The 27,951-nt window shown below is 47.4% G+C and overlaps 1 long non-coding RNA gene across 1 annotated transcript; it reads left to right on the top strand.

Annotated features, from left to right (window-relative positions):
* Positions 1 to 12,652: 12,652 nt before the first annotated feature.
* Positions 12,653 to 27,717, top strand: LOC116817550 (uncharacterized). The gene is made up of 3 exons (XR_004371962.2): positions 12,653 to 12,848; positions 26,398 to 26,815; positions 27,704 to 27,717. It is a non-coding gene; the product is annotated as an uncharacterized LOC116817550 (long non-coding RNA).
* The last annotated feature ends 234 nt before the right edge of the window (positions 27,718 to 27,951 follow it).

Consider the following 27,951-nt stretch of genomic DNA (forward strand, 5'->3'; position numbering starts at 1 on the left):
TGGTGAAGAATTATGTGGCTGAATATATTGCGTGTATTGGAGACGGTGTTAGAATATGGGACTCGGGTTGTATCCCTGGCCCTTCTATAGACACACTATGACCTTGGACAATTCCCTGTATCTGCTTTGTAATAACATCTTCCTCCTATGGATGGTGAACCTCATTGCACTGATGTTTGTGCATTATTACCCGGGCACTGGATAATCAGTGTAAGATAGCTAATGCCCGTAATGAGCAGTCACAATTCTCTTTCACTAACAAGGGTTATGTTTCCTAAAGCCAGCCAGTCTTAGGGGCTATTTCAGTAGGGCATGTAGCTTATTCAAGCTGTCTGGGGCTGCAGCCCCCCAAGCCTGACTCCTACAGCCAACTCTAGCACTCAGCACTTTAACAGGTACGCACTAGTTTGGCCCAAGGATGTTTGCTGGGGGCTGGAGGGAGGAAGTGAATATAGATCTGCTGATGCCAAACTGTGAACTTGGTTCTACAGTGTAGTAAACTAGAGCTGCTTCCTTCACTCCATGGGACTCTGTAATTAGCTTGACAGGTTCTACGATGACATGCAGTGCAGCAGTCGCCATGATGGCTCCTGAATTCACAGGGTCATAAAACTTGGGCATGGGTTAACGACCAGGCCTGGCTGTCCTTCCAGGCACGCCAAGAGTACCAACAGAACTTACAGCCCAAGGCACTGTGAGGTGGGAACGTGCATGCACGAATACGCTCTTCTCTGGTGTGACATCCATAAATCACTGCTCAGAGCGGAGGTTTGAACACCGAGGAGAGATTCAATAGACAGAAACCTCAACCCTCTTCCATGCTGTCTCTCCCCCACGTTTTCATGGTGGCTGAGCAACATTGTGTCCTCATGCTAGAGCACAAGGGTTAGGCACTTGTGGAGCAGGAGTCCAGCAGATGTCACTAGAGCCTCTGGAATGGATGAGGGCTGGCCGGCTTTGGGGTTGGCTTCCTGACCTCTCCACGTGCACCCAGGGCTTACAGTCAGAACCCTCTGGAACACAGCTTTGTGCTATGGAAGCAGAGTCTTTTATCAGGCCTGTGGCTTTAACGGGTGTTTTGTTGACACCTTAATTGTCGTTGTAAGTGAATGGGATCCCCTTTTATCTGGAAATTCGTTCAGCTGACTAGAACACCAGGGCCCACCCTGCAGGCACTGGCTGCAATGGCAAAGCAGCTTTTCCCCGGGCATGGCTGGTGCAGAGCTCTCCCGGGGACTCGCTGGGCAAGATGCCTGCCGCGTGGGGTTCAGTAATCCTCGCAGACCGCCTGGACCGGGTCGGCTGGAAGGAGCCGGTGATGTTCCACTTATGGCAGGCATGGTCTCCGCTGGTTTTGCTCTTTGCTGTCTTGGTGACAGTGGAGGAGTCTGCCAGTGTTTCCGCTATGGACACGGTCCCAGGTTACCAGAGCCCAGCTGTGCCCAGAGGCAGTATGCTGGCTTTGTACAACACTTCTCTCCATATCCTCACAATCGTCTCCATGTACTCCGTGGGGTCAGGAGGAGGCCACTCAAGTCTCTGACACTGCCACCTTCCTTCTGGGTGAGGAAGCCTGGATTAAGATTCCTCCAGAGACCATCAGTACCCTTCCCTGATCGGCTGGACTTTCTGCTGAGTGACACAGGGTGACACTCCCTCCCCCCGCCCTGGTGATAGTGGGCATGGGGGAGGAGCGTAAATATACCTAGGCTGGGAAGCAAGAGGCTGAGGGTAGGTATGAAAACTGTATTCCCTCGAATGGCCCTACAGCTTAGTCCAGCCCTGCTTGACTATTCTAGCATGTTTGCCAACTTCAGAGGGTGTATTTATGCTCTGACTCAGCCCAAGGAAAGTAAGGGAATTTCACTAAAGGTGGATCTCTGTCCTTGCCACACCCCAGGGACTGTAATGTAATGTACCAGTTTCTATGCACATGTCCCACTGCTCTCTGAGGCGAGACAGTGTGTCATAGACGCTAATGGAGATTCTTCTTTAGCTCAAGAGGAGGAGTTGTGATTTGAGAGCAGGTGGCCCTGGGTGAACTTCTTGTGTGACCATGGCATGCAGCAGGGTCCTAGGTGGGCTTGAGCATGGATCTGTGGCAGTGTCATGAATTCTGCTATACCAAAGTTCAGTGGGGTAGACTATGGCTGTATCGTGTACGGCAGTGGGTTTAAATTGGACTCACAAAGTGCAGGTCTGCTTTGAAAAGTGACTGCAAAAATATCACCTTCAAACCCAGCAGCTCTGCGCTTCATGTGTATCAAAGTCCTGCATGCTTATCTTGGTTAGCCCTACAGAGCCAATGCAACTACGGCCAGATCTACACTAAGAAAGCTTTGCCTGTTTAGCTATACTGGTTTAGCTGAACTAACAAACCCTCCTAGAGTAGACACACCTTCGATCGTCAAGAGTGCATTTGCCAGATACAACTTATGCTGGTTCGGCAAGCAAAATAAACTATCCTAGCAAAAGCACATTATGCCAGTAGATCTGCATCTACACTATGGGTTTTGCCGGTGTAGAAATGCCACCATAAAGTCACACTCCTAACCAACATTGCTATAGTGACAAAAGTTTTTAGTGTAGACCTAGCCTGAGAGGTGACCTTCCTTCTAGTCCTACCAGGACCTCATCAACAGAATTGTTTACTAAATCCCGGTGATGATAATGGGCTTGCATGAGTATCAGTGAGGCTGTAATTTGCCCTGCAGAACTTTTGGGTATGTCTTTGCTACAGCGGCACTGCTACAGCACTGCAGCTATAGCACCATAGTGGAAATGCTTCCTGCATCATTGGAAGGGGGTTTTCCATCGATGTAGTTGGTCCACCTCCTCGAGCAGTGGTAGTTAAGTCAACGGAAGAATCCTTCTGTTGACCTAGCCGTGTCTACACCAGGGGTGAGGTCGACCTAATACGTTGCATAGGGTGCAACATTTTTCACACTTCTGAGCAACCCAGCTAGGTAGATCTAAGTGATAGGTGCAGACCAGGCTGAAATCTCAGTTGTGGTGATGCGCAAGAAGGAAAGAACCCGGCTTGGCTCTCAGATCCAAGTCTGTATTCAGTTCTTAGGTACTCTGGTGGTGTGCTGCATAGAAAGCCTTCAGATACAAAGACAGGCCTGATCCACCTCCCAATGAAATCAGTGGGAGTCTTTCCATTGACTTGATTGCAAGCGGGATATGGCCTGGAGTTTACAGTTCTGGCAGTTTGGGGGGAAGGAAAAAAGCATCCTTTCACCTATAAACGGAGCACATTTGGCCTGGCAATCACTAAGGCACAGTAAGGCTGGGACCTGACCATATCACTTGTACAGAGTCATCTCTCACTGCACTTGTGTGATGTGACTGCAGTAAAGAGCAGGATTCGGTGGCCCAGAATCCCTGGGTGGTTTACATTGCTAATGAAAGGGTCTAGAAGTGTATGGTGATCAAAGCTATGTCTGAGTCCTGGGGCCTGGGTGTGTAGTGAAGGGGCTTTACTAAACTTTGGCATTAGATTACTTTGAGAGAACATGTGATTTCCAGTCCTCTAGGGACTAGAATGATCAGCTCTTTGCTCCCCCTCCCCCAGAATGCTCCGCCAGGCTGATACTCTCTGGACGCTTCACGACCCTTCTGGGAAGAAGTGCCAACTCCAGATGTTCCCCTAAGCGAGAGCCTTCTGCAAACAGCCTCACTTTCTTTTTACAGAGAGAGAAAACTCCAGTGTTAAAGTGAAACAGGCCTGTTTGTGCTGGGGGGGGCTGACTGCTGACTGGGTGCCGCCCTGTTCAGGGATCACTGCACGGAACCCAGCACTAACCAGCCCTATGGTTTCTGGGGGATGCACAGGCGGAGGACTCAGGAGGACCGGGGCTCAGTTCTTGGCTTCACCAAGAGGGGGGTCTCACACTTTGTTGCTTCAGTAGGCTGAGCTCACTGCACTCCCCAGGGACTCCTGACCTCCCTTCATTCCCCCTACAAGTGCCCTGGGTGCCACGCTTCCATCCCCCTCTATTTCCAGGACACTTTGCAACTTCCCCTTCACACTCTTCCCATATGACAGGGGCTCTGTGTACCCTCTCCCACCACAAGTGTCCCCCAATCTTCACCCCTCCCAGGACTTGTGCTTGCCCCCCATGCTAGGATTCCCCATTCTTCTCTCCCATGCCAGGGGGTTCTGTGTGACCCCCTGCCCCCACCACATTATTTCTTTTCTTTCAGCGTGGGAGATAATTGATGCAGTATTCAGAAGTTAGTGCATTACGTTCCAATAACCAGAGAAATGCCATCAAGCTTGCCCTGTGTGATCTTGGGCAAATCAATTTCTCTGTGCCTCCATTCCCTGCCTGTAAGGTGGGGTTGATAATATCACAGGGGTGTGGAGAGGGTAGATTTGTTAATGTTTGCAAGGCAGGCTGGTGCAGAGAGCTCTGAAGTATTCAGAGAGGACAGATGCAGACTGCCCTCACCTCCTTTGCCTTTCAGTGTTTCCCTAGGAGCTCTTGATACAAACTTGTACTCACATCTCTGTATCTAGGCTTTCAGGCACAAGTTTGGAACATCTCACAAAATAAAAATGTTAATTTCTCCTCTGGTTTCTGCTAGGTTATGATCCTATAGGGAGAGGCCATGAGCTGAGAGGTTTCTCACCACCTTGGAGAGGATATTTTTCTGGGGGATTGTTGGAATCAATTCTTTGCTGGTGGGTTTTAAGTGGGACATAGAATCATAGACACTGTGGGTGAAATTTTCAAAAACCCCTAAGGGGGTTCAGCACTGAACCTCATCTAACTCACTGTAATGATATTGAAAGTCCCACCCTGAGCAGGAAAAGACTTATTTTGGTCTAGATGTGAGTGTGAAACAAAACTTCAGATCCAAACACCCCTGAACTTTGGGATGTAAAATCAAAATACAGTCCCCCAAATTCACCATAGAAGGCGGGGGGGCATGATCTCATTACAATGAGCTGAACCAAAACCTGGATATCAGCGTCCCTAAAATGGAGATCCAAACCTGAATCGAATTTAGTCATCTAGTCACCACTCCCTGCGGCAAAGCCATCTCCATCTATTGCCAGGTCATGGTGGGATGGTGGCATGTCCTTGGAAATATGGGGGAGAAAATGATGATTGGACAGATTATTTCACACACATTCTGATGGCCAGATCCTTGGCTGCTGTATATTGCCATTGCTTTATTGGCTTGAATGGAGTGATGCTGATTTGCACCAGCTGAGGATCAGACCCTTACTAGAATATAGGTTCTCAACCTGAGAGCCAGGAATATGTTGGGAGGGAGAGGGGCATAACCAGCCTCACTTTCTGTCTGGCTAGATGGGATGGGCCCCCAAAACAAGGGCAGGGTGAGGAAGTTCTGTTGTAACACAGGGTGGAAAAGATCAAGAACTACTGGCCTAGAAAAACGGCTTGACGCTGGCCAGGCTGGGCTTGGCCACCACAATTCACTGTAAAGGGTTAAATACGTTGTCTGAGGTGCAATCAGAGTACCTGAAACTTTCTAGTCCCGCGCCGCTTGAAGAATCAAGTTTCTTTTTCCTCTATAAAGCCTGGTAAATGAAGCCCTAATAGTCGTGTTATTGGGAATAATGGGATCCCTGGTGGCTGGTTATGTTAATTGCAGGTGAGTGTTCATTAGGGGAATCCCAGGGTTAAATCGAAATTGTGCTGCCCCAAAGGAAGGGGCTCCTTTTAATGCCATCCCAGGAGCACCAATGTTTTCAGCGGCGTCTCTGCACCGTTTATCTCACCCTTCCTCTCCCCTGGAGGAAGAAATCTTCAAGCACCGCACCAGGGTGATCGTGGCTCAGACCTGTTACCTAGTGGGAATTCCAGGAAACGCAATTATAATCCTTTTGTTGGCTTCTGCTGGTGAGCCAGTAGCCCATTGTTCTGTCCCCAAACTTTGCTGCCAATTGGAACCAGGAGGCACCTGCTGACAATGTTCCATTAGGATTAGTCCCCTGGTGAAGGCAGTCACACCCTTCCCACTGACATCTGTGGGTACAGGACTGATCCCTTGTTAGAGAACTGATTCTGACTATGGCATAAATGGCATGAGACGGGCCTGAGCTGTTCAGTTGGAGTCTGGGTTTTAGTTCAGGCTCATCAATAGCAAAAACCCTTGGCTGACACAGAGAATCCTGCCCCTCTGTGCAGTGGCTATCGGGGAATGTGGAAATGTGGCTGGACTTGACTGGAACTAGCTCCATTAGGGAGCGACTCTCGGAGCTGTATTTTGAGTAAGGCTGTCTGTGCGTGTGTGGACAGATCCTAGGAGCATGGAGAAATATTCAAAGAGCCCTGGTGTCTCTGTCATAGGGGCCGTTCCTATGAGCCCCAAAAGCTGGGCTGTTTCTCCTGCACCCAGCTTTGGTCTATATGACCTGCAGCAGGAAGGTGATTAATCTGCTTTAAGTATCTGTGGCAGAAAAGGCACAGTGCAAGGGAGGCATGCCTGGTACCTTCCCAGATACCTTGTCAGGGTGGTTCTGCTGGTTCATGCTAACTAGCTGTACCTTGTCACACCCCATCCTGGCTTTTCCACCCATTGTCTGTCCTGACGTCTCCTTCACCTTTGGAACAAACAATATAGCAGCCACTAGCATTCTCCAAACCCAACCTGCTAAGACCTGTGTCAAGTCTGGGTCCCCACTTTGCTTCCTTTGTGATGTGGGATGGGTACTGGTGTGGGGGATGGAAACGGTGTGTCACTTCCTGCATAAGTAGCTTATCATTTCTGGCATCAGTAGCCTTGGCATTAGGACCCTGATTCTTTTTCTGCACCAAAAGCTCTCAATTCTCAACTAAGATGAAGCATGAAGCTTGTATGTTCAAAGAAACATACAAGGTTAAAAGGACACTGCTGAGACAAGCAATCTGTCTGTGCAGATATGCCTTCACTGATGTTGCTAACAGACTTGTGGGAATGCACGCTCTTTGTTTACTGTCTGCATTGCCTCGGACTGGGACTCCAGTCCAGCCTGGTTAGTTTCACTGATGATTCTGATCAGTTTCATTCTATGGTTCTTGTGCGCTAGCACAGAGGGAGGACACAAGCAGCCATTCTGGGCACTTCGCTGGAGCTCCCTGGCCAGTTGCCAATATGATGTTGGAGCCTGAGGGGCATCCCTAATTGGCTGGTACAGTGACGTACATCTGTCAGTGAGACAAATGCCCATAACCATAATAACAGCTTATTGTCCTTGCCCTGCCCTTATGGGGAGGGAGAAGCAGGGGGCAGGGGGATGCTTTCAGGGCTTCATTGGCTCCATGGTTGCATCCCTGCCCCTGCACTGATACCATGTTGTTGTGTTTGGCTTCTAATGTCTGTGCATGGCTTGCTCAACTTAAACACATGTAACCCTGGAAACTATTCTGTTCCCGTCAGGTTTTGTACAACCCTTTAAAAATGTGGGGCTTAACCTGCCTGACCCATTAAAGCCTGTAAAATGTGCTGGTGGATCTTTGTCTTTTACAGCTTGGATGGTTGCAGTATTATTTACTTTTAATTTGGGAGAGCTGTTTGTGGATGGTAGGGGTCAGGTGGAACGACATTCACCCGGGACCAGACCCTGGTCCATTGAAGTCAATGGGAGTTTTGCCCATAGTTAGTGGGATACTCTCCACAGGGAAGAATTAGCCACCAGTGTGTCACAATGACACAATGTACAATCGAGTAAAATGGCTGCCTTGAAGCTGTACTCGGTGCTCTTGCCTCCATCCATGCCCTGGGCTAATGCAGCAGTTCTCAACCTTTTCATTTGTGGACCCCTAAAATATTTTGAGTGGAGGTGTGGACCCCTTTGGAAATTGTAGACATAGTCTGTGTACCCTCCAGGGTCGCAGATTTTAGGCTGAAAACCGCTGTTCTATGGTAACGACAACCTTTTGCGGACCCCTGAGACATAGTCTGTAGACCCCAGGGGTCCGCAGACCACAAGTTGAAAACCACTGGGCTAAATTAATCCCTGATGCAATCACACTAAGTTCAGTGGAGTTACACCACTGGGCTAGATTCTCAAGTGGTATAAACTGACTTTGGTGGAACTATGCCGATTTATCCCAGCTAAGGATCTGTTTCAGTTTTTCCAGCCCTTCCTCTCTGGGATAGGAGAGAATAGGGGAGAAAAAAGACCACATAGAAAATATTCCAGTAGCTCCCTAATTTTAGCAGAGCAGAAAGCCTGTACAGAGCTGCGCTCCGCTATGTAGCCGAAGAATGTGTGCACATTAAATCCACACACTTAATGAAACATGCTGTCTGTAATGGAGCAAAGCACAGAATGGCCACTTATGCTACAAAATAGAACAATAACTGCGGCTCAAAATTACATAAATGCCTTGCCTCTGGTCTTCTGCACATTACAAATAACTCAGCCATTCCGGGGCTAACACTTGCATAAGCAGTTACAATCATGTACAGGAGACATTCCAGCAAAATATCCAGGGCTTTGAGACCTGCTTCAAAAGCAGCCAACAAGCCATGAATAGTTCATGTCCTACCCTTCTGATGTTGCAGCTCTCAGCATCTACTGCAGCCCAGTCCCTGCCTTGCTGCTTTGTTCTTTCTTGGGAACAGATTGTTCCAGGGAGGCAGAGTTCCCCAAAATATCCGGGTGCTGACCACAGACGAAAGGGCAACCTCAAAGCTTAGCTAAAGAATGTGGTTAGCAGGAAAAGGTCCCACCTTTTGAGAGGTAGATCAAGCTCCTCCTGGGGTATTTTTGCTACTTCTAAGATCGTCTCCAATCCGTTACTTTTGCTGCCCCAATCCCCGGCTGCCTTTCTACTAGGTTTGTGAAATCCTATAAGCTCGAATGACATTGAGTGGATCTGGTTTAATGTTCATTTTCAAAAGAGCCGAAATCCCTTCCTCCAAGGAAGTATAAAACCCCTTTCCCACTCCACTCCTCCGGCTAGACCCAGAGTGTGGAGTGAGCACACGCTTTGATCATCTTCCTGGATCAATCGGCCGGGCGTTCTAGACATCTTTTCAATATTTTATAATCCTTCATTCTTCCAGAAGGCAGCGAGGTTAAAAAAAAAGAAAAGAAAAGATCTAACTCCAGGTCTAGCTCTTGCTGCTGCCGCTCGTTTTTCCTCCACCCTTTCAACTCTCTCTTCTCAATTGTCAGTCCCACTTTCTCCAGGTTAGATCCACCATGCTGAAGGCTGGCTGAGGTCTGTCAGGCATCTTTTGTTGTCTCTGGACTTGTTGACTTCATGGGCTATGGCTTCTTTCCTCACATGCACTAGTAAATCATAGCATCTGTAACCCTGACATACCAGCCTCAATATTGTGCTAGTTGTTTCCACCCACTCAGTCTATCTCAGAGGTTCCCAGGTGGTCCACGAGCTCCATCCAGGTGCTCCGCGGATAGTTCCCTCTAAGGTACACACCTGGGTGGCCGCACACAAGAGAGTGAAGGGCCACTCATCTAGTTAGTGGAGCTGCGCAGGCATGGCTCCACTAATTAGGTACCTGGACCCTGGAGAAGATGCACATGTAAGGTAAGGTGGTGGCCTTGGGAGGAATAGGGGGTAGGTGGGAGGGGGCAGTGCAGTGAGAAGAGGGGGTGGGGGGAATTTGGGATGTGCAGGGTTGCAGCAGCCGAAGTGGCTACTTTCCCCAGATCCAGGACTTCAGCTGCTGGGGAGAGACGGCCCTTCTTCTCAGCCTCAGCTCTGTGGCTGCTATGGTGGGGGAGAGACACCCCCACTTCCCAGCTAGGGTGACCGGATGTTCTGATTTTATAGGGACAGTCCTGATATTCATGGCTTTTTCTTATATAGGGTCCTATTACCACCCACCCTCTGTCCTGATTTTTCACATATGCTGTCTGGTCACCTTGTTCCCAGCCCCAGCTTGGGGGCTGCCATGGCCGGGGAGAGAGGGCACATCCATCACATTAGAAAGGTAAGACTACTGATATTAAAATATGAGTTGTGTGCTTTTATCTGTAGAACAAAAACCTTTAATTATTACATCTTTTTATATAGCACTTTTATCCAAAGCGCCTTTCAATAGTTAGCTAACGGTACAAACAACATTTGGAAAGATCATTAAGTGGCTCGCCGAGACCCTCAGCAATTTTCAATTGGTGCGTGGGAGAAAAAAAAGTTTGAGACCACTGGCCTGACTGATCCTGGCTGATCAGGAGATGGGGCGATGGGGGTGATGTTTACCATGAACATAAGACCTCAGTCCTGTAATGAGGTCAGTGAAGGCAGACCCACGTGGAGCTCTACTGAAGCGAATGGGGTTCTGTGCAGGTCTACCTGTGTGGAGCAGTTTATACGATGAAGCCTATAGTGAGCCACACTCCAATGCAAGGGAAATCCCAGTGTTACAAAGGGACATTTACATCATCGCCTGGCTGGGAGTGAGGGTGTGTCTCATCTCTGTCTTTCCTTCAGCCTGCGGGCCTCCCCAAAGAGTGCAGTGATTCACCATCAGCCAGCTCCAGGTCGGACAGGAGATTTGGTGTTTCCCACCCAGCCCGGTTTGTTCACTCAGCATTCCTGCTCATCCTCATCTCTTTCATAGCTGACGATGTTGAAAATGCAGTACAGTCTCTGGACAAGAATGATGTTGATCTGCTGATGAAATACATCTACCAGGGGGTTGACAGCCCCTCTGACAGCAGTAGTGCCGTGTGATGGCAGTGGCTTGAAAAGGCCCTGGCTGCAGCCGGAGGGGTGTGGTCTGTTGTCTGTCTGGACTGCCAGAAAAACGGTTGAAGTCCCCAGCGAGTGACAAGCTGAGATTGGGGAGCTCCCCCAGCTCAGTCAGGGTGAGGAGCCTGCCTGCAATCAGCTTGGCGCTGCACTCGCTGGAATGGAAGCCTCATCGCTCAGGCTGTTTGGAAAGAGGGGCAGGATGGTCCAGTGGGTAGGGAATTGAACCTGGGTTTCCAGTGCTCTGCCACAGGCTTCCTGTGTGATGTGAGGCAAGTCACTTAGTCTCTCAGTGACTCAGTTCCCCATCTATACAATGGGGATAATAGCACTGCCCGACCTCATGGGTGGCAGGGTTGTGAGGATAAATACACTCAGCTGCCATGGTAATGAGGGCCACATAAGTACCACAGATTGGACAGGACAAAACACTAGGAAGCAGAGAGATGGACTAGTTGGCTGAGAAGGCTGTTACTAATTTCTGTGAGCTACTCGCTATATTACCAGCTAACAGCAGCACCTCTAGTTAGGCAAATAACTCTTGCAGCACCTTTCCCCCCAGCAGAGACTGGGGCACCCCAAAGATGCACCTTAGGTCCTGTCAATTAACTGATTTTATTTAAAAAATAATTCCTTGTACACAGTAATAGAAAAACATTGCGTTGTCTTAGATCCGGGTCTAAGTAGGAAATTTGCAGCTCTTGTTATGCTATGCACCATGGTGACATGCTTGGAACTCCATTATGACAGTAGAGAAAGAATCCTGATTCTCTTCCTCCAAAAGCACAGACCCCAGCTACTTAAACAAATGGAGAATCTCCATTAGCTGTTAACAGTACAGAGTCTTTGACACACAGCCAGTCAGTCCCAAATCTACCCAGTGGAGGGCAGCAGTGCTCAAATACACATGCCAGTTTTTCACAAGCTGGGGTGTATGTGTTGGAGATCCCACCCTGTTCCCAACTCATACAGACTATGGGTCTGTTACAACTCCCACCTTGACAGCCTGGCTCATGAGCTCAAACTGTAGAGACTCATGTTGATAGCTCTGTAGGTCCTTGGGGTGTTGGCCAAGAGGGTGGCTGTCACAGGTGCTCACTAGGATATGGCTTGTTGCACTTATGTGTTGGTCCTTTGGGGTACATCTTGTGTTCCAAGAGACCTCTATCAAAGAAGAGATTGGCTGGAGAAGGGAGGTGATGGGGATGCTCTTTAGAAGTTTTCTCCTTCTCCTGGCCCTCTCTGAATTCAACTTACTTGTCTTTAAAAATGTGACCTTGAAGAACTCCCTGGAAGCTCCAAAGCTTGTCTTTCTCACCAACAGAAGTTGGTCCAATAAAATACATTACCTCACCCACCTTCTCTCTAATATCCTGAGACCGACACCAGTTACAACACTTTAGAACCCCACATGTCTCAGCTGGTTCTTTTGTCCTGTTTCACACATGATGTTGATTTGTGTTGTGTTCCTTCCCTTCCTGGCCTGCTTTGGGATATAGCTATGCCCAGTAGAAGGAAACCAGAGGGCTTTCCATGAGCCCCAGCAGGGCTGACGGGAGCAGAAAACTTGTTTTGACTGGTTAGTTATCAAGCAGACGTGAAGGGATCTATAGGTACTTGCGACAGCAAATTGTTTTGTACAAAAATGTGGGTTGTTTTTTTTTTCTCTCGGTTAACGAGGGAGGGCGGAAAAAAGCCTCTCAACTTTAGACTGTTCCATAATGGGAGTGCGTTAGAAACAAAAAATTCCACTGCAGCTATTAAGGAGGAAGAAAGGCAACAAGATGGGAGGATAAGGTTCAAAACCAGATTTGCCTGCAGCCAGGAGATTGCTGATTTCTGCAGAGAGACGGAGTGTGTGTCTGTGTTGGCTTTCGATCAGAATGATTAAAGGGCTGAGGTCTCTTTAAGATCAAGCCAAGTAACCTGTGGCTCTGCTGGTCTTCACAGGGGGAGGTGGGAACTGTTTACTGAAGAGCTGTGGGAAGGCGCTGCCAGGAGCGAGGGAGGCCAGGTGCTTTATTGCAACAGCCTGGCCAGGAGGCATTGGGTTTCAAGGCACAGCCTGCTCCGGAGTGTTCCGCTTTGCAAGGGAACAAAGTCCTTGGAGCCGCGGAAGCAGCATAAGGCTCCGCTTTTCTGTGCCTGTGTATTGCCGCGGTGGGTGCCTGGCTCTCTGCAGGAGGCCCATTAAGAGCCTGGGTGGTGTGGGGCCACTTTCCCCCCCTGCTCCTCGCTCGGGCTGACAAGGGGGAACGCGGGGGAAGAGCGCTTCGCTTTTCCAAGGGCGCCGTGGAGGGGACTGCGCAGCTGGCTCCCGAATTGTGAATGCAGCGGGGTGTGCCTGTGTCATTGCTGCCAGGGAAAGGCGCCTTTTAAGCTTTCCTGGGAGTGCGGGGGCTCATGTTGGGTGCAGGTTCGATAGGAAGCAAAAGCCGAAGCTGCATGCGGGTCTCTTAAGTCCCTGGGAGTTTGCATTTTTCAGAGCTCACCCTGGGGTTTTTCCTGCACTTGAAAAACACACACACAAGGGCCGTTGGGTTTGTTGCGTGTGTAGCCCGCCCTCCTGCCTCTATTTATGTTGCTGATTTCTGGGGATTGGGCTGAGGGTTGTTCTGGTTTTTAATAGTTTGGGGTTTTTGTAGCACTTTGCCATCAGCAAGAATTTGTGTCTACGTGCAGAACAACCAGCTTGTTGCTTCTGTGTTGCGTTGTTACGCGCAGGAGTCGTTCTCCGTGGCCCCCGGGTGCGTTATTGATGCGCGTGGGGTTACATGGGCCCCGGATTGATATTTTTAGTCTGGTCTCGGAGTAACGATTATACACAGGCTCGTTCTGCAGAGCTGCGGGTTGGCTATAAAACGGTGCAAAACGTACATTTCAATGCACAACATGCCGCAGACGGCTCCATTAGCGGGATTAATTTGCATTTAATAAACACCCTCCCCTCCAAAAAAAAACAGCGACGAAGTTTTGTGAGAGTTTAAAAAAATCACTCCTGAGCAAATTGTTTTTTTTGGGAAGGGAGGCAGCTGCCATAAAAATGTTCGGGAGATGATTTTGGAGCTAGAGGTGGAGCAGTTGGATAGCACTTTACAGCTGGGCTTGCATTTAAAAAATGCATGGGAAAGAAAAGCTGGGCAGGCATTTTTTAAAATTGTTTTTCTTCGCTGGAATATTTTGTGAAGGACGAAGCCGTGATTGGAGAGATGGGATCTGTGGGGGTGGGGAGAGAGATGAGACCCAGGCTGGGTTAAGGAGCCCTTGACTGCGTTGGAAACATCATAGTCACAGTCGGATACCAAGCAAGCTGCTCGGAGGGGGAGAGGGGTTAATGATATTTGTACCCATATGGTGTGTGTTACAAGCTCCTTTCTAGTTGTGAAGATTAATTTAAAACCTCCTCTCCCTGCCCTCCCTTCATTGACAAATGAACATCTGGGCTCAATGTTGCCCAGCTCTTTATCAAAGCATGTTTTCATAAACATTGTCTGCATTTATGATGGGGGACCCTCCTTTCTCTTACTGCTCCTTCCCTGTTTGAATGTGCTTTGCAATTCTATTGAAACTCTAATCATCCAATAAACAGCATCCTGCAATATTTATGATAGATGGTTGGATTCCGCCCCCCCCCCCCACTCTTACTGAGGTGGGGGAGGTTTATGGTATTTTTTTTTCTGTATGGAAGTTGGGGCACGGGAATAGTTGTTTTTAAATGAATAATTGAAGATGAGCACAAATTATTATTTTTTTCTGTTTGCTGCATTTTTCTGATGCAGAGTTTAAAAAGCAGACTCAAATTTTGATCTTCTGCAAAGCAACAGTCACCCAATTTTTCTTAAATGTCAATAATTTCCTGCCGGGTAGCATCAGTGTGATTTGAAATAGATACGCACAAATCATCTAGGATGACAAATAAAATAGCAAAAGCCCTAACCCTTGCCCCTCGGAAGGGGGGTGAAGTTATTTTTCAGTACATTCCAGTCTGTGTGTCAAATGGATTTAAACTCTGGAAGGTTGTGGTAGTACAGAACTCCAGGGTTCACAGAGAGCTCCAACTACCTCCCCATTTCCACTGGCTACAATAGAGATTTAATTTCCAAAAGATTCCTGGTTAGTTTAGGCCTCCGATTTAAGATGTCCTATTTAACAAAGCCTAAGATGCATACAAAATATTTCCATTATTTAAAATAAAACCTGTTGGAAAGTGGTTAGAGTAATGATTTAAAAACAAACCAACCCCCACTCCCTACACTTTCCTGCAGTGTTTGCAACTTCTAGTAACATAGTGCAAAGAGCCTGAAAGTGAAATTGTCAAGGAACTCACTTTTAAACAAAAGTGAAACTGACCAGTTTCCAGTATTTTCCCAGTCCAAACAGAGGGAAGCTGTAAATGTCACAAGCAGAAGGAAAGAGAACTTAGATTTAAAAAATCATGTCAGATGCACTAATGGAAGGTGTTAGTAATGGCAGGATTTTTAAATAGGATTCCTTTTAAATGCATTTAATATACAAAAGGGACAAACCAAAGAGCCGGGCAGGAGCGGATTCATGCCTGGTGCAGACATCACCACCCCAGCATTGGTCTGGATCAACACAGAGCCTTGGGAACATTCTCTGGAACAGTTTAAACAGGGATGCCTGCAGAACGGGCCCCGAGTGCTGTAAATCCAGTTTGTTATAAGAGTTCAGATTCCTTTCTTGCAATTCTTTGTGTTTCCCATGTAAGGTTAGATTTAGAAGAATTTTTGAAAATCTTTTAACTATCTGGGTACTTAATAGCATTTGCCTTGCCTGCTATGTAAGAGGAGAGGAATGGTGCTTGAGACTTGTGTCTGAGTAATGTAAAAGCACATCATGTCTCCTTTCCAAACAGGCATAAAAGGGCCTGTTAGGTGACTTAATCTCCATGGCCAGTGATTCATATGGACCATGGTCTGGGGTTCACCAAAATTAGGCCTTGTCCCATCACTCCAGTCAGGGAGAAAGCTGGTAAGAGGGACACAATAAGCCTTAAGGAGGCATGTTTAAAGCAAGAGTATGTTCCTTCTCTGACAATATTCCTAGTCCATAAGATTCCATGAAAGTTCCTGTGGCAGGGAGGAGGAATTACAATGCAAACAAACAAAAAGAAATTTAAGAGGGGTGGGAAGGCAAATGTGAATTCAGCTGAACTTGAGTAGCCAGTAGACAATTCTTTGGCATGTCTTAACTAAACACCCAATATTTACACCATTTTAAAGTTGGGGAAAGCAAATCTATGTCTGTCTTGGACTTTCCTCCTCCCTTTTGGCATACATTTAAGCCTAGGTTATTTATCCCTTGAGATATATGAATTAAAGAGTGAGATTTCGTGCCTTTTAAGACATCAAGGAGGTGCCATGTTTATACTGTATCTGTGTGCATGGTGTTACTGTGATATTAAGTAAAAATGTTGTCTTACATGAGATGAACACTTTTCACAGTGGTTTTTGTTCCTCTTTGACTCTCAAAATATAGGGACTAATGTGAGTTTTTTATAAATCCTTCCACCAGTGGCTGCAGTGCACAGACAAACACACATGTGAAACTCCTCTGGTGACTCGAGGGGTTTCAGACCCATAGGGAAACACTGACCTGTTAAAAGAAATAACCAGGACGTACGAGTTCTTATTTATGTTAAAAGCTGGAGAGGAACCAAACTGATCAGTTGCAGAGATAATTGCAGGAAGTGGAGTGTAAGAATGAGATTTAAACAAGAAAACACTCCAGGTGCACAGAGGGATGATTCCTCCAAGAGGAATTGCACAATGCTCTCCACGCTCCTCAAGGACATCACCGTGGCTTCCCTAGAGAACACAGATTATAGTGGAGATAGGAGAGCAGCCCTGATCTGTTGCTTCTCTTCTGGACATGTACTAGTGGAAATAGCTAGTTGGATGCTTTGTGGAAATTAAGCTTTTGTCTACTAGCCACTGGAGTAGCTACATCGGTGCAGATCCTTAATGTGAATGCGATTGAGTGGAACTGTTTATTCTGGTTTGAAGTCAATACAGCCGCACCAATGTAAATCTCTCTGCACTGGAGTAAACCATGTCTACACTTGGGATTGCACTAGGAGGGCGAAAATCTCAGTGCAGATAAGGCTTTGTATAAGAGCTTCCTGCCTATTATTTTTTGGCATGGCTGTGGTGAATACTTTGGGCCACTGATCTTAGTACATAAAGCCCCAAAGTGACTCTTCTTGGTGCTTTTTCCTGAAATTGATCACACCCTCCCTAGTATGAAACTAACCAGGAACTGCAGGAGACTGAGGACTTTGTGGAGGAGGAAATAGGCACTGGCAACACCAAAAATGTCTAATACTTAGGAACCCCAGCGTAGCACGGAGCTGAAGGACACAGCAGTGTGGTTCCAGGGATCAGGTGAAATATTTCTAGCTGAAGATCCATTAGAGGGAGGAGGAGGAGGGAGCCTCGTGAGGGAGCTGTATGTCTATCACCATCAGCTTTAAAGCCCTTCACGCCCAGGAGCTTTGGAAGAGGGCTCAGGTTTTTTATTTCTGTCTCTGTGCCCTGCAGAGATGAGTGGTCATTCAGCTCTATGCAGGAACTGGTTTTTGTTGGCGATAGAGAGGAGCAGAGGATGCAGAGAATTTTTGTCACAAAGATATGGCTCAGCCACCAGTTCAGGAGGTTGTTAAAATCAGCTTCTAACAAAGTAAAGTCCCCTGTTAAGATCTAAACCCAAGCCTGTTTGGGAGTTCCAAAACCACGGGCACCTTAGTCCAAGTGACTGCATTATCGCGTGTTCCCATGTCAGAGGCAACAAGAAAACAGCTTTTAAGAATCTTATTTCTGTAACTCCTGGAGTTTGTCACGTAAAAGCTGGTGGTCAGACAGTACACTGGGCCTGATCCAAAGCCAGCGAAAGCAATGGCAAGGCTCCAAGTTACAGAAGTGGGCTTTGGCTCAGTCCCAATGGGGACTGGAAATTCTTTCCAAAGAGGGCAGTTACTTTCTACCAGGTAATGTTTATTAGGTCATTTTGGCTCTGGTTTCAAAGGGCTGATGGGCTTTTCCATAGTAGGAGGGATTTCTTTTAAAGGTAAAGCTGGCACCTGTTGCTCCTCAGCAGAGATCTTCTGAGCTTCAAACTCATCTGGGGAAAGAGGTGGGAACCGACCTCCAGAACCACGCCAACTCCGGGATTCACTCATGTGAATGAGAGAGAAAACAGAGAGGGAGCTTGTGGTTCCTCCCGCTGCCCTCAATCCCCCCAGTTCTCTGTTACACCCCCCTCTTGTGTTTTGTCTTCAAGTAAACCATAAGCTCTTTGGGTTGTGTCTGCCTCTGGGTTTGTGCAGAGCCTGCACAATGGGGAAGTTGATCCTGACTGGAGCCTGCGGAGCTGCTGCAATACAAATCGTCAGACTAAGGCTCCTTCTACATCCATGGCAGGCCACTGCCCTGGTCTCTTGGGATTGCAGGCAGCTGGGAGAGATGGACAGAGAAGTAAGAGCCTGGCTTCGAAGACGTGTAGCCTCCTGTATCCATGGGATTAGAGTTCAGTAAGCTAGGCCAGAAACCCAGGAGACTTGTCTATTTCATTCCATCTGCAGATCTTCAGCCCGTTGTCGAGCTGAGTGCAAATGAAAGGACTCAGGTCCAGCCTGCTGGCCTAGGAAGAGCCCTGAGAGCCCTGCAGCCTTAGGAAGGCAATTCTCTTCTTTTTTTTTTTTTTTTTTTTTTTTTAAATTTCTAGGGGAATTCAGTTAATTCTAGCGCTTATGAAAGAGAATGGGTAGCTCTGCAGGCTTCCTCCACAGAGCTGGACTCGTCCTGACCTGCAGCCTCCCTGCTGCTCCAAATTCTGGTCCCTTGACAGCTCTGCCAATTCATGCAATTCCTGACCTGCCGTGTTGCAGGCACCCAGGAGAGCAGCCCTTCTTTAAGCAGAGATGGCTTAATGATGGGTTTGGAGAGAGGTATCCACTGGAGATTGAGATACGGTCACCTGCTTATTTCATACCTGGGCCACCAAGTCACTGTCAGAAGGTCACCACCTACCTGCTGTGTATTTGAACTGGTGACACAGAGGTGGGAAGACTCCCCTGCCTCTATTGCCAGATCCCTGGCCCCATCTGGTCCTTCATCGTGGCCTGACCCTGCCTTCCTGTCTCAGTCCCCTTCCCAGCGAGTGTTAACGTTTTGAGTACTTACGGCTCCCAGTGATATCAGTAGGAACTGGGGGTGCTGAGGCCCTTTGAAGATCAAGCCTAAAGATGGATTTAGGCACCTCACTTCAGGCAGCTACAGCTGGAAAATTGGGCTTTTTTCCTCTTTCTTTTAAAAGCTTAACCTTCATTAACTCCAATGACTGACTAACACTTGAGGTAAAGGAAGCCCATCAATTACAGTTCCGTAGCTCACAACAAACACAGGAAGATACGTGATGTCTGAATCGAAGATCAGAAAACAAACCCTTTTATTTATTTATTTAAAAAAAAGTTTAATTCTTCTGTCTACATCTTAAAGAAACCTAAAAGGGCTCAGGACCATTTTTTTCCTTCCTCCTTTCCATCTCCCCATTCCAGGCTCTGAGATCCCACTCTTCTTCGATTCAGTTGGGTCTGTGCCTTCTCTCTGTTTACTCAGCCACACAGTTCTGTTCCGGGCGAGCTGGGGAAGGGAGAATTTTCTGTTGCTTTGTGGTACTGTGTTTGTTCCAGCTACACTAGTCTTGGTTAAAGAGCAGTTTGGGGGCTGATACGCGATCTGCCTCCCGTGCTCCCTGCGTGCATTCTTTTCACATGACATCTTTCCTCCATCATTTTATATCAGAGCGCGTTGGGGCTGTGCCAGGCCTTTTCTTCCCTTTTTTCACTCCCTGCACCCTGACTGATTCTGCTGTTCAGACAATCAAAAGCCAACATGAAAACATGGGGTGGGGAGGGGAGGGGAAAGAAGACTGTTGGAAAAGAGTGGTGTTAAAATAAATTGACCCTTTAATCTAGAGTTCATCGGCAACCCCTTGCGTCACTCCCCAGATGAAAAATCACATCTGTGGGGTAGGAGCGGCAAACTGCAGTCCGGTGTCAAAGGTTGGTTAGATTTATGGGTTTTAATATTTGCACTATTGATTGCCAGGCTGTCTCAGGGGTTGTTGCAACAAGCACAATTACTGCACTTTTGACAGAGGTGGTGATTTTGAAGATGTTGGGGGGGGGGGTAGTCCTGGGAAAGAGGTTTAGAAGCAATAGTAAATCCTGGCACACCGCGTCTGGAATTCTTTCCCCCCTTCCGTTCTCTAGCTTTCTCTCCTATCCTGTCCTTTCTTGGCCTCATGCAGATTGGACATTACACATGAATCATGACCTGAAACGCCCATGTAAGTCCAGTCCTGCCCCAACTCCTTCCTATTAGCCTGGGGATGCACCTCAGACGCGACTGCTAGCAGCAAATATCTCCAGAGGCTGGTGGTGAGACACTAGATGGGGAGGGCTCTGAGTTACTACAGAGAATTCTTTCCCAGGTGTCTGGCTGGTGGGTCTTGCCCACATGCTCAATGTCTAACTGATCGCCATATTTGGGGTCGGGAAAGAATTTCCCCCAGGATCAGATTGGCAGAGACCTGGGGTGGTTCACCTTCCTCTGCAGCATTAGGCATGGGTCACTTGCTGGTTTGAACCAGAGCAAATGGTGAATTCTCTGAGACTTGAGGTCTTTAAATCATGGTTTGAGGGCTTCAGTAACTCAGCCAGAGGTTATGGGTCTGTTACAGGAGTGGGTGGGTGAAGTTCTGTGGCCTGCGATGTGCAGGAGGTCAGACTAGATCATGATGGTCTCATCTGGCCTTAAGTTCTATGAGTATCAGACATAAGGTTAGAGACCACTTGATTCTAGGATCCTATTTCTCCCGTTACAAGATACAGGTAACTTCCATTGGAGTGAATTCAATGGGATTTACTCATGTCTTCAGAGATGAAAGGTGAACTTCCATTTCTGGACATACATTGTGCTAATAGTTACTAGATTGGGTGATGAGTCCGAGTGCAACAAGTTTCCCTCCAGCAGTGCCCTCTGTGCATTGGCAGAGGTCTGTGTAAATCCTTGTATTCGCTTAGCGTTTAGGACAGACTGAATCTCTTTTGCATTTGTACCACACTAGCCCTTAACATCGGGAAGCTCCTAAAATAGCACCAGAGGTTGGGTTTTCTAGAGTGATTTCAGCAAAGATTTGGTAACTGGAGCCTTCTCTGGGTTCAGATTCCAGCCAAACCAGTGGCTGAGCATGTAGCTTTGAAGGAGAAAAGTCTCTCGTGCAGTTGGAGAACAAACTCAAAGCAAGAACCATGCTGGAATTCCCTCAATTGTCTGACCTGAGCTTCCCTTAGGAAATAAAAGGCAAACCAAGCACACTAATATTTTTCATTTGAAATGTGCTGGTATGTAAAGAGCATTGGGGGCGGGGGCACATCTTGTTTAAAAATATCTCCTTTGGCAGGTATAATATTACAAAATGCAATGTCAGCAGTCCCTGGGCACGGCCCCCTCGCCTGGTGGTAGCCTAGTGGTGGTCCTCTCAACTCACTGGTGGGAATTAATCCAGGCTCGATGCATGATCCTAATCTGCGTGCCAGAGGGGACTCAGACCCAGTTTAGAAAGAAGCAGAGCACTGAAGCCTGGCTTGGGGAGAGAGGGAGTGTCTATGGTTGCATAATAAAAACCCCTGCAGCTTATGGAGGGGCAGCATTGACTAGTGCAAGAGGGAGACCTGGTTAGTCTATGTTGGCAAGAAATGTGATGGGTGAGAGGGGTCAGGGAAATAAAGGAAATTTGGGGCTTCAACAGATGCCCTTGTAGGAAAGGACAGAACACCGGGAGTCTGTGGGGACTGACCAGTGATGGTGCCATTTGTAAGTCCTGAGCCCAGCATGGGCACATGGGGATTCCAAAGCAGGGGAAGTGCTGTGCCCCCCCTTCTCCATGCCCCTCTGATCTCCATTGCTCACCTTCAGTACACAGTGACAAGCTGGCTTTGGGTTTGTCCTCCATGTAGGCTGTCATTGTCAAGTTCCTGGACTGACTAGTCATGGTGGGGAATGAACCACCATCTTCTAGCAATGCAGGGGCTCCTAGCCAGACTGTCTGTCATTGGGAGGCACTCAGCCAGCTTGGAGCTGCCTCTGGGGTTTACTTCACAGTATGTTTCTTTTCTCCTTCCTTTTATATAAACAGACTCTGCAGTCGGGCTAAGGCAGACTCTCAGATGCTGAGAAGATTTGGGATGCTGGTGCCTTTTGTCTGCAGTAACCTGAATTTTCTCTTGGCTTCCTTGAGGGGGACAGTGGAGACTTTCATCCACTTCCCAAAGACTTTATGGGATGACTCCTTTAGGGATTGAAATCCTTGTGTCCATCTCTTCCAAAACCAATGGGTGAAGTTCTGTCCATTGATATCCCAGCCCCTGATGATAAATGGCTGTCCCTCTTGTTGAGAGACCTGGCATAGAATCCGGGACAGAGAGATGGTCATCCTGAACTAGTGGTTCATCTAACCCATCCATCAGCAGTGGCCGGCACCAGATGTTTCAGAGAAAGGTGCAAAGAAAGCTCAGAGGAGGCTGTTATGGGATAATCTCCTCCTGGCCTCTGGTAGTTAGAGGTTGGCTCGTGTCCTGAAGCATGTTGGTTTTATCCCTTCCATGGCTCATGGGTTTTGAACAGTAACCGGAAACTTGGAAATGGCAGAGATGCTTAATGACTTCTTTATTTCGGTCTTCACTGAGAAGTCTGAAGGAATGCCTAACATAGTGAATGCTTATGGGAAGGGGGTAGGTTTAGAAGATAAAATAAAAAAAGAGCAAGTTAAAAATCACTTAGAAAACGTTAGATGCTGCAAGTCACCAGGGACTGATAGATGCATCCTAGATTACTCAAGGAGTTAATAGAGGAGGATCTGAGCCTCTACTATATCTTTGAAAAGTCATGGGAACAGGAGAGATTCCAGAAGACTGGAAAAGGGCAAATATAGTGCCCATCTATAAAAGGGAAATAAAAACACCCAGGAAACTACAGACCAGTTAGTTTAACTTCTATGCCAGGAAGATAATGGAGCAAGTAATTAAAGAAATCATCTGCAAACACTTGGAAGGTGGTGGGTGATAGGGAATATGCCAGCATGATTTGTAAAGAACAAATCATGTAAACCAATCTGATCGCTCTCTTTGATAGGATAATGAGTCTTCGTGGATAAGGGAGAAGCGGGGATGTGGTATACCTAGACTTTAGTAAGGCATTTGATACGTCTCGCATGATATCCTTATCGATAAACTAGGCAAATACAATTTAGATGGGGCTACTATAAGGTGGGTGCATAACTGGCTGGATGACCATACTCAGAGAGTAGTTATTATGGCTCCCAATCCTGCTGGAAAGGTATAACAAGTGGGTTCCACAGGGGTCTGTTTTGGGACTGGCTCTGTTCGATGTCTTCATCAATGATTTAGTGTTGGCATAAGAAAGTACGCGTTATTAAGTTTGCGGACGATACCAAAAGGGAGGGATTGCAACTGCTTTGGGACAGGGTCAAAATTCAAATGATCTAGACAAATTGGAGAAATGGTCTGAGGTAACCGGATGAAGTTCAATAAAGACAAATGCAAGTGCTCCACTTAGGAAGGAACAATCAGTTTCACACGTACAGAATGGGAAGAGACTGTCTAGGAAGGAGTATGGCAGAAAGAGATCTAGGGGTCATTGTGGACCACAAGCTAATATGAGTCAACAGTGTGATATGTTAGCATGATATGCAAAAGAACAAGCATGAATATGTGACTGTCTGGATGCAGTTACATCTACAGGTGTGTTGTAAACAAGACACGAGAAGTCATTCTTCCGCTCTACTCTGTGCTGGTTAGGCCTCAGCTGGAGTATTGTGTCCAGTTCTGGCACCGCATTTCAAGAAAGATGTGGAGAAATTGAGAGAGTCCAAAGAAGGCAACAAATGAATAAAAGGTCGAGAACATGACCTACGAAGGAAGGCTGAAAGAACTGGGTTTGTTTAGTTGGAAGAGAAGACTGAGAGGGGACATGATAGCAGTTTTCAGGTATCTAAAGGGTGTCATCAGGAGGAAGGAGAAAAACTTGTTCACCTTAGCCTCTAATGATAGACAAGAAGCAATGGGCTTAAACTGCAGCAAGGGAGATTTAGGTTGGACATTAGGAAAAAGTCCTAATTGTCAGGGTAGTTAAACACTGGAAAAATTTGCCTAGGGAGGTTGGAATCTCCATCTCTGGAGATATTTAAGAGTAGGTTAGATAAATGTCTATCAGGGATGGTCTAGACAGTATTTGGTCCTGCCATGAGGGCAGGGGACTGGACTCGATGACCTCTTGAGGTCCTTTCCAGTCCTAGAGTCTATGAATCTATGAAGGGGTTTTTAATCCTTGCTGCCTGTTCTCACAAAAGCTGAGGGTTCTCTTTAGCCTATTGCAAATTCTTTTTGGGAATCAAGATTCTTGCCAATGTCATTTAAGAAGAACAGTGAAGAGTGGAGAGACTCCACCAACATTGTGAATGTGGAGTTATGCACAAGATACAGTGTCTCATGGTTGTCACTGTACACTAACCTGTAACTCTGACGGAGGAGGTAGTATATTGACCGTGCCACACTGCTACTTTTAGCTCACAAATAACATCAAGAACAACTGTTTGAGTTGTCTGACTCTTTCTATCTCAGGGCTCTGTCCTGCTGCTCATCATGGTAGTATCGGAATGCCTCCCTGGATTAGAGCTTGTCTTCATGGCCCTTGGGGGATTTTTGCTCTTTTCTTGGGTTTCTGGTTGTGGGGGGCTGGGGAGGTGGGTGAAGAGGGGGAAGTTGTTGCAGTGAATGTCTTTGTCTCTTGCTTTTGTGCTTTGGGTGGAGGCTGCTGCTTCACCCTCCCTCCCCCACCCCCTCCAAGGGTGCATTGTTTTCCTTATTACTAGAGTATTGTGACCAGGAGCTGAACACTCCTGAAGTCAAGGAAGGTTTGGAGCCAGGGTGTGGATTCTGCCCATCTCATAATGAATTAAGGCTAAGGCCAGACCCCAATGGTATATAGATGTCTAACTTCCGTTGATTTCAGTGAAAGTTAGGCACCTAAATACCTTTGAGGATCTGGGCCTAAGTCTCTCTATGGGACAGCAGTAGGGATAGAAATGCATCTGCTAATACGCTATCAGGAGCTACAACCTGTATTTTCCTCCTTAGCCTTTGTGTCCCAAGGCAGGCCTGGTTATAGTGAGGAGTGCTGAGTGACCAGGGAATCTGTCCAAACCCCCTTTGAAACACACAGGCTTTCTAATAACCAAGGAAGAAGGCAAAAAAGTGTACGCGAAGGGCACATCACCTGGGGAAGTTTATACTTAGCTCCTCAGAAATATGCCAAGTGTAGTGGGAGTAAAGCAGTGTGTGCAGCCCAGCTCATTCAGGATGGGGGAGGGCGAGGTTCAGGGAATAATTGTTTCCCTGTCCCCTGCCCCAGGGAACATTTTCAAAATGGCTGCAGGGCTCCAAAAGGCAAAGACAGTGCTCTGGAGAAGGATGTGGCTGAGGCTCCTAGAGAAGCCATCCCTGGCAGGGGTTGTGTAGCATCATTGAGTAGGGGTGACTCTATCCGAGGCTGAGAGATCATCCCAGCCCTCTCCTCAGTTCGCTGCTGGGACTTCTCCAGCTTGTCACTGTCAACCAGATACCGTATGTACCTTAGGACCCAGCATGGGTCAAATATGTATCTAGCAGCTGAGTGGCCAAAGTAGTCAAAGCATGGATTACGTAGTGCAGTGGCTCTCAAACTTTTGTACTGGTGACCCCTTTCACATAGCAAGCCTCCGAGTGCGACCCCCCCTCTTATAAATTAAGAAAACATTGTTATGTATTTTTAACACCATTATAAATACTGGAGGCAAAGTGGGGTTTGGGGTGGAGGCTGACAGCTCATGACCCCCCATGTAATAACCTCGTCACCCCTTGAGGGTCCTGACCTCCAGTTTGAGAACCCTGACGTAGTGTGATGAGTGACACAGGCCATCAGGACCCAAAGACGAGCCCCTGTGGTCTTGAATCCCCTGTGCCAGCGTTTCACTAAAAAGGGATGTTTGGACCCAGAGGAATCCTCTGAGGCGCTCTAGGGAGGAGGGCAGGGCATCTGGATCCAGTTTACTGGGGAATCTATGGAAAGGCCATTCTGGGGAGTTCGCCTTCCATGCCTTGCAGGGAGAAGCTGTAAAATGTAGGTACTTTTGCTGGTGTGTTTTGTATTGTGTAATTACCCTGGTGAATTGAAGGCTTTATTTCTGCACTGGCTCGTCAATTAAGATACCAAGCTTCAGGCCGCAAAGAGTTTCTCCTTCTTGACACCAAACCTGAGCCTTTCTGTGGCTTTACAGAAAGGACTGTGGGTCTCAGCCCTCCCACACTTGAGTACGAAATTGGTGAGATGGTCAGAACTGTCTTTCTCCTGGATTGAAAGTAGAATCAAACCCCTTAACCTACTTTGTCTGGGTATAGGTGACTGTATTTTTACAGCTCCAATGTTTATACCATCAGACAGGATTTTAAGCAACCTAAAACCTCTTTCATTCCTGCCTTTGACTGTGCTTCCACTTAGTATAAAAATGGCTTCAAAGTTTTTAAAACAATCTCTTTCTGTGTGCTCACTTCTTCCCATTTGAAACCCAGGTCTGTGCTTCCCTTTCTTTGCTGAAGGAACTTAGGAAGATCTTTGGAAGACTCTGCTAGTGACGGCTTATGATAATATAACCTGAGCTACAGCTCTCCTACCATTTGGCTTTGCCAAGCTCCTCCAGCACAGCAAGTGAATCCAGGACCAGATCATTCTAACCGTGACAAGCAAGCCGGCAAGAATGCTTCTTAAAACTCCAATACGGCCCTTATACATCACACAGAAGCAGGAGAGGGCAGCAACATTTATTTTTTCGCCTTTGCCAGCCACCGTTGAGCAAAGATTTGTCAGCGACCTCTGTTCAGAAAACAGTTTTAGCCTTTTTTGTTCACTTCTCTTGGATTTAGCAAGGCTTCCAAATTCATGCGTAGCCAACTCCTCGCTGGAGCTGCCAGGAAATGCAGCCAGAAACAAGTATGTGCTGATTCTACCCACTGCAAAAAAATCTTTTTTTTTTGTTTGGTTGGTTAGTTGGAAGAGGTTTTAAGTTGCCCCAAACCCACCTATAAGCACCTCTGTTACTTTTTGATCTTGGTGGTATTCAGTTCTGTGGTGTGCTGAGCGCTCCGGCCCTGTCTAGCACAGCATGTAAGCACATGCTTAACTTTAAGCACATGTGAAGCCCTATTGATGTCCATGGGGTATAAGAACTTTTCTGGGTTGGAGCCGAAGTGCACAGGTCCTTGCAGGATCAAATCCATAGCGACTGATTCACTACAGCTTTAAGTTCTTTGCCTTGTTCCCTGACTGATTTGGAGACGTTTCTGGCCACCTATCACTGTACCATTTTAAGCACTAAGATGGGGTCACATGCTCTGCCCTGAGCTAAATTATCTCATGCTAGGAATGACTCTTCATTGTAGTAGAATCCCTTCTTGCAAGAGGCATGAATCCTAGTTTTACCATGAGATCCAAGCAAGGAGTCAGGCATGGTTGCACTGCCCCTGGAGCAGCCCAGGAGGGAGCCCTGACTTGCTGTGTTTGTCCTGGTCTCCTCGCAGTGGCAGGGAGAGAGTAAACTGTGCCGGGTCTATAGGTGATGTGCCGTAGGCACATGCTGGGGGGAAGCCACTTCTTGCCCCCTCCTACCAATGTGCATGGGGCCAAAGAGGAAGTGCAGGATTTCCAGCACCAGCTTCCCTTTTGATGCTGCTCCCCCAATGCAGGAACCCCATGTGCCTCGTGGCATGGTGTAGCCAAGCTACAACTTTGCCAAAGATTAGAGTGTTAATACTGAGTGTGTTACTGGGCCCTCCTACACATGACCATGTAATGGTGAGGGCTGCTCTTCGTTCCTTCCAGGTCTCTGTGGTAGGACAGCCTTGAGTGTGCAGCTCTGTGTGTCCGTGTCCATGTCCCCTCTACTGCCTGCTGAAGTACTAAGGGAGAGCTGCTCAGGATGCACCTGTGGAAACACAGTTAGGGGGCATGGTAGGCAGTGGTGCACGGCTGTGTTGTGAAAATATTGCTGTGTAGACCCAGCGCAGCCACGTTTGTTTCAGCTGGGTCAGGTGAGTGTCATGTATTGGTACAGAAAGGCGTGTAGCATG

Source organism: Chelonoidis abingdonii, chromosome 9, assembly GCF_003597395.2.
Source record: "Chelonoidis abingdonii isolate Lonesome George chromosome 9, CheloAbing_2.0, whole genome shotgun sequence".
Taxonomy (NCBI): Eukaryota; Metazoa; Chordata; order Testudines; family Testudinidae; genus Chelonoidis; species Chelonoidis abingdonii.